At 47.3% G+C, this 8,632-nt stretch overlaps 1 protein-coding gene across 1 annotated transcript in view; it reads left to right on the top strand.

Moving 5' to 3' along the window:
• The window catches only part of RAN (RAN, member RAS oncogene family), a 21,886-nt gene that overhangs the window by 8,208 nt on the left and 5,046 nt on the right, over positions 1-8,632 (top strand). The window contains exon 2 of the mRNA XM_006909965.2: positions 8,293-8,298. The gene's annotated coding sequence lies outside the window, so the exon portion shown is untranslated. The remainder of the gene's footprint in view (positions 1-8,292; positions 8,299-8,632) is intronic.

Genomic DNA, 8,632 nt, shown 5'->3' with positions numbered 1-8,632 from the left:
GCCTGCTGGGAGGGGAAGCGACGGCGTCTCACGGGGAAGGGGCGGGGCCTGGGTGGAGGGCGGGGTCTGAGGGTGGGCGGGGCCTTCAGGGACGACGGAGCGAGCCGTGCCCTTCCGAGTTGTAGTCTGACCACCTCTTCATTAAATGTCCCATTCGTCCCTTCTTGATTTGTTTTTGTTTGTGTCTTACACTCGTTTTATTTCTATTTTTAAAAATCGTGAAAATTTTGATGACAGATTTAGCAAGGCTATGGAAAAGAGCTGGGGGCCGCTTTGGGTTTGCAGACTCCCAACAGGCCTTCTCTGTGAGGGTCTGCGCCAGGGTTCTGTGTGGAGAAAGAAGAGATAAAGTAAGGCACACAGTGCTTAAGGGACATAACTCAAAGTTATGGCACAGGCGGAACATGCAGAGTTTTCATCTTCTCGGATATGTACCGCTGTCAATTCGGACGTGCCAGAGAAGCCAGAAAGTGCTTTCTTTAAGTGAAAAGGTGGGTCCAGTACAACCATATATTTAGGGGGAGAGGGACCACATTCACACAACTTTTATTACAGTATATTGTTACAGTTGTTCTAGTTTACTACTGGTTACCATTAACCTCTTACGGGGCCTAATTCGTACATTAGACTTTATCCTATATCTGTACGTATAGGAGAAAACCTAGTATATATAGGTTCGGTACCATCCTTGGTGTCAGGCATCCACTGCGGGTCTCGGGACATATTTCTCACGGATGAGGGGGGAATCACTGTACTCCACTGAGGGCAGGGATTTTTGTCCACTTTGCTAACGGATTATTTCCAACACCTAGAATGGGGCCCAGCACATGTAAGATGTTTAATAAATGTGTTGGATGAATGAAAGTTTCCCACAGTGAACTTCATATTCTTCTATCACGGAGTAAGTCGGGTGGCCTGGGCACACTAAGCCTTCTGTTTCTGAGAGCTCGTCCTGTGTGCATGGTGCTCTAACTCACTCAGCCTCTCGTTCCCCCTGTGAGGGGGGCTGTGCGTATCACCTCCCGGGAAAACTGAAGCACAAAAGTTTCAAATAGCTCATCCAAAGTACCGTTACGGCTAAGAGCAGAGTGGATGTGAACCCAGCAAGATTCCTTCCCATTTTTAAATTCTGTGATTCTCATTTAGTTTTTTATCGGACTTAAAGAAATAGCAGGGAAAATTTTTAAGAATCCATTTCAATTCAGAAACCCTAAAGAATTGAGAAGGATTGCCGCTTGACCACAGGATCGTTTGTTCTGATCGTAAGTTGAAGACTGGGTTAGAATTCACTTTCTCTTCTCCTGATCCTGGGTACAGAATGTAAATTGAAATGAGGATGAAGCCTTTAAGGTATTTGGAAATGCAACAGCCATGTTTAATTTATCATTATGTTAAGCTTAGAAATAGGTTACCCTTCTAAAGATGAGGCTGAATACATTATCTAGGAATAGCTTTACGAAGTCACATATCGTCTCCTGTAGCTGCTGCAACAAATTACCACAGACCTAGTGACTTAAAAATAACACAAACTTATTATCTTACAGTCGTGGGAGTCAGATGTCTCAGTGGGCTAAACTCAGCTTTTTCTGGAAGCTCTAGGAGAGATTCCGTTTCCTCCCCTTGTCCAGCTCCTGAAGGCAGCCACATCCCTTGGCTCACGGCCCCTTCCTCCGTCAAAGCCAGCAGTGCGGCCTGCTCCGAGCCTTCTTCCATTGTCACAGCTCCTCCCACCACAGCCAGTTCCCCGCTTCGAAGGGCCCGCGTGACCACACTGGACCCCCTGCAGGTTCCGCATCTCGAGGTCCACACCGTCGATCACGTCTGCAAAGTCCCTTTGCCATGGAAGGTAGTATAGTCACAGGTTCTGGGGGGTAGGGCCTGGACATCTTTGAGGCCACTGTTCTGCCCACCACATACCCTCGGCTTGTTTTTCAGAGGATTATTTAAAGTCTTCATTTATGTGAATGGAAAGGGGATGAAATCTCTCACACATCATGGTTCCCGGCTTTTGTTTTAGCGTCGATGCTACTCAAGAGAAAAAAGACTCGAGATGCTGCAGTCAGGTCACTTCTGAGGGGGCACCGTTTGAACTACGGGGCTGAAATGGCACGTGGGGATGAAAAAGTGCACACAACTCTGACAATCAGGAAAAGCAAATTCAAATTACAGCCTCTGGGGACAAAAGAAATAGGAGATGGCCTTCGACCTACAGTTCCTCTCGAGGAATCTAAATGACAATAAAAGCCCTGGGATGCAAATATATGCATTAAGGATGCTAAACACCACGTTGTTCTAGTGCGAAGGCTAACAAAGGCAATAGTCTTTTGGTAGAGGCAGGTTTGAACAAGGTAGGATTCCCTGATGTGGTGGCTGTTACATAAGGCAGATGGTAATGTAGGGAGACACACGGCCCTGTGCTCCCCCAGCCTCTGTCTGAGTGAGGTTATACGGCCAGGCAGCTCTGAGACCTGCTGTCAGCATCAACACAAGAAAACAGGCATCACACAGCCCTAAGCTTGTGCCCCGTTCTGAACTGTTCTAACAATGCTCGTGATACGAATACATGCACATATATATAAACCCCATGTTATGGGTTGAATTGTGTCCCCCAGAAAGATATGTTGGAGTCCTAACCCCCGCCCCACCTGTGAATGGGACGTTATTTGGAAATAGAGTTTTTGCAGACATAATCAAGTTAAGATGAGGCCATGATGGCAGCCCCTCATCTGACATGGGCGGCGTCCTCAGAGGAAGAGGGGAGTAGGACGCAGACGCCCACAAAGCGAAGACAACGAGAGGAGCCCCAGGGAGAATGCTGTGGACGCGGGAGGAAGACTTCGGAGTGATGGGCCGCGAGCCAGCAGCATCAGAAGTGCAGAGAAAAGCCTGGAACCAGCTGTCCCCTGGAGCCTTCGGCGAGAGCGTGGCCCTGCCCACACCTTGGTTTTGCAATCCCAGAACTGCGAGAGAAGGAATTGCTCTTATTTTAAGGCCCCTGGTTTGTGGTATTTGTTATGGCAGCCCTGAGAAACCAAGACGCCTGTAATTACATTATAAATAGCACAGGTATGTTGCACACAGGTGACTACTGTGTCTTATAAAGCAAGCATTTTAAATGTACCGCAATTTTCGAAACCGTGAAAAAAATTCTGAAATTTAAAAAATATATACATTTAAATATATACACTGGAAAAATATGTGTATCTGGATTTTTCATTTATACGTTCAAAATTATATATGTATCTACATATCCGTACGTAAATATCTATATCTATCTGTACCTAGTATAGCTACTGCATAGATACTATACTATGGTATATAGATACTATATCATGTGTATGTATCTGGACATAAATATAAATATTTAGATATCTAAAGATAGATAGGTAAATAGATACAGATAGATGATAGGTAGATAGATAATAGATGGATGGTGGATGGATGGATGGATGTTGGATGGTTGGATAGATCTAAAATGTCCCTGGTATGTCTCGACCTCTGGGAGGCCTCCTTATGCCCTTGCAAGATACTTCTGTGTCTTTATGATATTTTCTAACCTCTTTTCCTAGACTAGATTCTGCCGAGGTGACAGGGGACGCAAACTGAAATTTCTCTCACAGACAGCACTCTGTCCCACTGCGGACTGCCAGCAGTCTGCTTCTAAATCTCCCTTGCAAAAAAAGCCGTCGTTGTTCCCAACACAAGAGGCCCCTTGCGCTCAGTTCGCACAGAAATACATCGAAACATGCCCCCCACCCCTGACCACGTTCCCCAGCCCGTCCGCCAGCCGCAGGCCTGGCACCGCTGACAGCCCCGGGCGGGCTCCGCCTCACGGCCTTCGGCCTGGCCAGTCCTTCTCCCTGGAGCTCTCTCCCCTCATACCTGCGTGGCTCCCTCCCTCACCTTCGGCAGGTCTGGGCTCGAATGTCGCGCTCACAGGGAAGGCCCGCTGGTCACGTCAACTTTGACCCTCTTCCTCTGACCCGCATCCTCTTGACCTGCCGTATTTTTCACCTCGGTGATCATCACTACATCATATGTTTCACTTACTCATCAAGTCTATTTCCTGTTTCTTCCTTCTAGAATGAAAGCTCTGTAAGACCAGGAGCTTTGGGTCTGTTTTATTCCATGCCCCAGTCCTCAGGGAGTGCCTGGTACATGGTAGGTGCTCGACAAACATCGCTCGCATGGAGAAATCTACGTTCTCATCACTGTGTCTTCGACTCACTAAACCAGAGGGTGCGAACGCAAACATTTCAGGACTCAGGCAGAGAAGTGAACAGAGCTGGCTGAGTGTCAGATGACAAGGGGCAAATGACATTAGGCCTGCCATCTGAGATTTAGTGGAGAATGGTGGGGCCAGAGGCAAAGGGCAGTGTTTGTCCCATGTGTGGGGACAGTGGCTGTTTGTGGCCATGCGAGAAATTGGGTTCAGTGCCTCCTAATCTTGATTTTCAAAAGAAAACAGATATTTGGATTTTTATGTAAAATATACTTATTTTTCTGTATTAGCTATTATCACTGCATGGCAAATTACACCCAAAGTTAATGGCTTGCAATGACAATAAACAGTATTATCTCACAGTTTCCACGAGCCAGGAATTCAGGGGATGTAACTGGTTCAGGGGTGATGTAACTGGGTGGTTTCGACTCAAGGCCCCATGAGCCCATGAAGCTTCAGGTACCATGCACGCAGGGCTGCAGCCATCAAAGCCTCGACCCACACACAGGGTAGTGACTGGTCCATAAGGCCGTGCTTGTCCCCGCAATGTGGTGACTGTCTTCCTCCAGTCAGCAAGATGGAAGCCACAGAGCCTCTGCCAGTCTCGGAAGTCACACTATCCTCACATACTCCCTCTGTTAGATGTTAAGTCACCAAGTCCGGCGCACACTCCAGGTCAGGAAAATTAGGCCCAATCTTTTAAAGCAGGAAATACCAAAGAATTTGTGGATTTATTTAAAAACCATCACGTTTTAAAATGCTGGCAACTAGTTCAGACAGAAAGTACATAGTGACCTACTGCAGCATACGACAGCAACACACCCAAAGGTGAGATCGCGTTCACGGGCCCTCAGAGTGTCCCCTGTGCTCTGTTCAGATCTTTCTGTGACTGAGAGATCAGATGGCTGCGCAGTGTGGATATACAAGTGTTTTCCTTGCGAGGAAAGTAATTTCCGTGCTAATGCTAAAACATAGCACGTAATCTGTGCATGAGGTACGCCCCACGCAGGAAACCAACTGTCAGATAAAGAAAATATCTCATTTGATAAGTTTCCGATAGTCACCCCCCATCCCCCCACCCCCCGCAGATGAATGAATCCCATGACGAAATCTTTGCGAATAGCTTCCCTATTATTTTTGCAAACGGCACGAATAGAAAAGCTTGGAAGCTTGGCTGTATGTTTGGTAAATGTTTGCTATCTTGCTTGACGTTCGTCTTGAACACGAGATCATATTATTAAAATTCGAATAAGCATGTATGTTTAAATCACTATTAGTAGTAGAATATAATGCTGCTGTTTCTGGCTCCTCTTTCTGCATTCAGATGGGATCAAGAATAATTCACTCAAGTATTTGACACTGACTGAGCGCCCATTGGGTGCCAGGCATGGTGCTGGATACCTTCGACGCCCTGCCAAACGAGGCACTTTGTTTATTCCTGTAAGGAAAAGAAGGATGGAAAAGCAAGCTGGCGAATAATCAAGTGAGCAGTAAGCACTTTGGAGGTAATGAAACGGGTACTGAAATGGGGACTGGCTGGTCTGACGATGCCATGTTACAAGGAGGGGTCAGGTAGGCCTACCTGAGGAGGTGACATCAGAGCTGCGACCTGAAGGGTAAGAAGGCGCCCAGCAGGCACAGATATGGAGGAAGTGCATTTTAGGCAGAGGGACCAGTAAGTGCAAAGGCCCTGAGGCAGGAACAACCTTGGCCAAGGGAACGTCCAGAAAGGCTTGTGTAGCTGCAGCAGAATTACGGGGAGAGCAGCCCAAGACGGGGCACAAACGAACTCACGTAACGACTCGGTAGGGTGTGGACTTCATGTACCTAAGTGAGACAGATAGGAAGCCATCGCAGGGTTTAAGAGAGGACAGTCTGATGTGTTTTAAGATCATTCTGTGCCTCCCGATGAGATGCTGAGAGGGACAGAGCACCTCCGTGGTGTCCCAACCCGAACTGCATAACCTGACTTTAACCCTGAGAAAGTACCAAAGCCACGCAGAGGGACATTCTACAAAATAACCGGCCCGCAAAACACTCAGCCCAGGTGTCGAGGTCACGAGAGGCGATGACGGTAACCGTCCCTGACTGGAAAGGACAGAAAGGCAGGACAGGTAAATGCGATGCATGAAGCCGGGTGGATCCTGCACCACATGAAGGACAGGAGGGAGGGAGATCACTGGCAGTTAAGGTCTAAAGATTAGATGCAGACGGTGAGGACGCTAACTCCCGATTCTGATGACCACACAGTGGTCACGGAACAGAATGTGCTTAGTGTTAGGGGTATAACACACACCGAGGGGCGATCTCTGGGCTACTTTCATGCAAACATCGCGGAAGGGAAGATCATATATATGTACACTATGTTAAAAAATCATACGTACACAGAGAGAGAGAAGGAGGGAGTGATAAAGATCAAGGACAAAGTAAGCAATTTAATTTGGGGGAAGTCAGCAGAATGGATGCTGGAATTCCTTGTTTTTGGGGGGTTTTTTTTGTAGCTTTTTTGTAATTCCGCATACATTTCTTTGTGCATTTGGCTGCAGATTTTTGAACTACAGGTGAAGCATGGGTTTGTAGTCCACGCCGGATAGCAAAGACAAGCAAGTACCTCTGTGAACTGCAAAGCTATTGACAGTTGGAATAGCTTGGGCGGTTTTCTTGGGAGGAAGTCTTATGTGTGCCAGCTTAAGGATATTTTCCCGTTTTTCACAGTGGTCCTTAAGATGATGATCCTTAGAATTTGTGGAGTTGAGCCAGCTAATGACTCGCAGCTAATGAACAAACCACCCAGAAGGCTGGGCATGAGAGCAACTGATACGCTTGGTTTGACATTTTCCCTTGGTTTTTCGGTGGAAAATTTTTTTTAAATGCCAAAGGTATAAACATTGGTGTCATCACCACCCGGACTTATACAAAAGTTAACATGTTGTCATATTTGCTTTCATGACCTTTATTTAAAAAATTTAAAAAATAATTAGAACATTGGAGATAAAGTCTTTGACCCCTCTGTCCAAGCCCATCATACTCCTGTCTCTCGAAGCTACAGCCATCAGAATCATAGGACATCGGCCTATGTTCTTGCAGTCAACTTAAAAATTTTACATACATCCAAGAATAGTTTTATGTGTTTGTAAAAAATATACATGTGGTGTTATATATACTCTCTCTATAAAATTATATCCACTGTGGTTAGACTATATAAAGCTCGTATCACATTTCCCTGGCTCGTTTCTTTTCTCAACATCATCCTTCTGCGTCTAACCCTGCTGATATAAATTTCATTCCTTTTAAATGCCGTACAGTGATCCACAATATAAATGACGTATCTATATATTTCTCCACTGATGGACATTTATGTGTTCCATTTTTTTTACAATAAATTATGTGGCAGTGAATGCTGTGCTACGTGTCTCCTTGTGCATACCTGTGAGTTTAACTCGAGAGCATCTCCCTAGAAATGGAAATGTAGGGACGTGAGCTCGGACATTGATGTTTTATTAGTCTCTGCTCTCCCAAGAGGCCGAACCAATTTACACTCCCACCTGCAGCGTGGAGCTGTCCTTGGTGTTTTCCTGAGGGTCCTTTAGGACTCGGACTGGAGTTCCCAGCAGGCAGATTCTCAGGTGTTGTGCCCAATTTGCGTCACTTGGGTTCCCAACAGACTTGCTTGCAAGTGCGCTCAGGACTACGAGGCTAACTGCTTGGTCATTGGCCTCTCTCTACTCGGGGAAGAGTCCCCGTGGTGGAATCTTTTCTGAGGAACTTGACAACCGGTGGGGCTATTGGCTGCCTGCTCTCGCTGCCAGTTGTGGCTGCTTGCCTGGGGAGGGGGACCAAGACATCAGTTAAAGAATTGGGGCTGTCCCTAAAATGCCCAAAACCTTAGACTTAGGACGTGAGGTTGGAGGGCTGCATTCGGCCCACATCTTCACTAAACGCGACTGGATAGTTGTTGAGCTGGTGGTTTACCTCATCTCCTACCCGTGCCGACCCCGAGGTGGGCAACCCCAGGAACAAGCTACTTCTGAGTGCATGGCCCTTGTCTGGAGTTGACGTCATCTCAAGAGTCTGGAACCTACACTCTCACGGATTGCATCCATGTTTGTAACTAGGATGAGCTGCCAAGGCTGAAAACGCAGTTTCATCACCCCGTCCGCAGGAAACGGCCACAAAGCCTGCTGACCAAAACACTTTTTACCCTCCAAAAGGTCCTGATTGAGACCAAGGGGCGGGGACGGGGGCCCGCACGCCCAACATGGCGCCGGCGGGGGGCTGCTGTGCCGGTGTTGGTGCCAGAAGACCACAGGCTTTGTGTGGGCCACTCCCTCTGGTTTCCCGCCCAAAGGGCCCCGGCTCCCAGCTCCACGACTGCGACTGCAGCAGGGCGCGCCGCCTCGTCTTCGGCGC

The sequence above is a fragment of the Pteropus alecto genome, unplaced genomic scaffold (genome assembly GCF_000325575.1).
Source record: "Pteropus alecto unplaced genomic scaffold, ASM32557v1 scaffold213, whole genome shotgun sequence".
Lineage (NCBI taxonomy): Eukaryota > Metazoa > Chordata > Mammalia > Chiroptera > Pteropodidae > Pteropus > Pteropus alecto.
Note: the sequence above shows the minus strand (reverse complement) of the source record. Positions and strands in the feature narration are given on the sequence as shown.